Below are 2,568 nucleotides of genomic sequence, written 5' to 3' on the forward strand. Positions count from 1 at the left end.
TTCTTCTCTACATTTTTAATGTTTATAAATGTTTTTTTTAGGCTAACAATTTCATTCCTTTTCCTCTTCTTTCTTTAGGGTAAGAAAATGATTTCTTTTTCTACATAAAATGAGATTCTTGTTCTTAATTTTCATTATTCTAATGTTATCATTTTTAAATCAATTAAGTTTTATCAATAACAGGTTTTTCTCACTACAGGAAATAAGAGTATTAATAGCAGTACATAATAGCGTTTTTGATGGTTCTGCTATAGTTGAAGTTTGAGAAAATTTTTTTAGCCTTTTTGAAAAGGTAAACGCTATAATAGAGTGACCTCGAAAATACTTTATATAGGCGCATAACTTTTAGTTATACGATAGCATATATGTCAATAAAAACGTTATCGTAGAGGTAACCGGGAAATGAAAATTTCATTGCCTCCAAAAAAAAATTTTTAAGTAACAAAATAAAAAATATATATATATATATATATATATAGAAAAAAGGAAGGAATTAGAAGAGAAATATGGATTAGGTTAAATTACTCGTCAAACTTTTTGGCTCTCTCTTCTCTCGTCACTATTCTCTCTTCTTTGTTCTTTCTCTTTCTTTCTTCTTCTTCTCCGACTTGAGTTTTTCGGCGATAGGAGACGAGAAGCCGGCGATTGTGCTGGCCATTGGTGAAAGAGATCGCGAGCGTTTGATTCCCGTCACTGATTTCGGCGACAAAGACGCAATCCAGCCACGAGGTCTAGATTTTCTTTTCACTTGATCTTGAATCTTGTTATTCGTTTTCTCATTTCAAGATTCATATGAAATTAACAGTAGAATTGGATTGAATTAGAATTGGAATTGGATTGTGATCTTATGCTTTAGCTATTTTCTGCAATCAAAATTTTCTGGAATTCTGAATTGAATTGAAGTTCATGACAGGCTGGTAATCAAAATTTGAGATTTTGTTGTCACAGATTCAAGATTTGTGCTGATAGTTTTAAATCTCAATTGCTTTTTGTTTCTCCGACATTATATCATTTTTTCGGAAGGGTTTCTCTGAATCTGTCTAAGTAGTTTTGATGTGAAGGGCTATATTTGGATTTATTTCATGTGTGTCATTTATCTTATAACTATTCTTGTAAATATGTATGTTCTAACGTTGATACTTTTGGTCATCTTCTTTTGTGCGATTTAGGTCTCGAGATAAGCAGAGGAAAGAGGCGTTGAAGATTTGGTGCAAGCTGCTACTCCGTGGTCACAACTCCACACCAAGTATCCTCTCACATCGTGCATCGTTCCTGCAAATCAATCAAACAGTTAAACTTCGTTTTCAGGTTAGAAGAAGAATCAAAAAGAGGGTTAAAGATCATGGCATATTTGTTCTTGCTCCTTGGATCCTTGTTCTTCAACTCTTTGTGGCAGTGATTGCAATTGTGGGTATGTTCCAAATCTGACTCTATCTTTGGCTTTTATGATCACTAAAACTCGTCTGACTACAGATTCTTGTCTGCATTGGTTTTGAATTTTGATTGTTGATATTGTATTGTTGGTTTTTTCCTTGATGTACAGGATTCTATTCTCAAGCTGTTCGTCTAGTTGCAAATGCAGAAGTGACTGCACCAACAAGCCCATTCCAACAACGACATATCAAGAAGATGAAGTTAGTTCAGGTACGTTGGTTTATTACAATTAGTTGGCTTATAAAGAATGCATTTTTATCACCTACGAATTTTTATTATATTGCTTATATCTTTGTATCGAATTGAAAAACTTGATTGCAGGAGCTATGATGTCAAGCATCTACAAGAAAGAAGAATAGGTTCTCATATATTACATACTGTGGAGAAAACACAACACGTTTGGATATTGAATTCTATGAATCTGATAATTAAATAAATCTCAAGCTTCTTAATTCCCTTAGTGTGATGTTTTTTAATGGAATGTCAATTTCTTCTTGTTCGTATAATTTCTTATGTTTAACGTTTGCAAACAAGTTTTATTATTATGATAATTAAATAAAACAGATCTTGTTTTTCTGTAAACTTATTCTCTAAATATGTTATTGTTATCCAAAGTAAATAAAATAAGATTATCAATACGCAACCAATAGTTAAGATTTAGATTTACAAAATAAAAAGAAGAAACAACCAATAAGATAGATTTTTACAACTGCTGCGGTTGATGATAGGAAGAACATTATATTGTTAGCTTTTGAGACAAACGGACTATTAGCTCTCTAATCTCGGTTTGGTTGATATTCTTAATTTTGTTTGGTTGATTTTTGTAGCTACTTTGGTAAAGGAGGAAGCTTGATGATTGAAGAAGAAGAAGTTCGAGAGTCTCGTTGTTTTTATTTTTTGTTTTTTTCGACATGGGCTCATAGGCCGATTGAGTATATATGTGAAGAGAAGTTTCTGTAGTAGGATTGTTTTGTATCATGATTATTTTTTAAAATTACATATATATATATATATAATTAACATAGTTATTTGTTTCCTAAAAAAATAATGAATAATTCAAATATTTTAATATAAATAAAATTGGATAAACCAATAATCTGTAAATCACAGATTTTAATTTATTTATTTTTGGCA

General features: G+C 31.0%; 1 long non-coding RNA gene across 1 annotated transcript; it reads left to right on the forward strand.

Annotated features, from left to right (window-relative positions):
- The first annotated feature begins 519 nt into the window (after nt 1-519).
- LOC110226586 lies at nt 520-2,016 on the forward strand. The gene is made up of 4 exons (XR_002330543.1): nt 520-729; nt 1,170-1,411; nt 1,544-1,644; nt 1,756-2,016. It is a non-coding gene; the product is annotated as an uncharacterized LOC110226586 (long non-coding RNA).
- The last annotated feature ends 552 nt before the right edge of the window (nt 2,017-2,568 follow it).

The sequence above is a fragment of the Arabidopsis lyrata genome, assembly GCF_000004255.2.
Source record: "Arabidopsis lyrata subsp. lyrata unplaced genomic scaffold ARALYscaffold_65, whole genome shotgun sequence".
Classification (NCBI taxonomy): Eukaryota; Viridiplantae; Streptophyta; class Magnoliopsida; order Brassicales; family Brassicaceae; genus Arabidopsis; species Arabidopsis lyrata.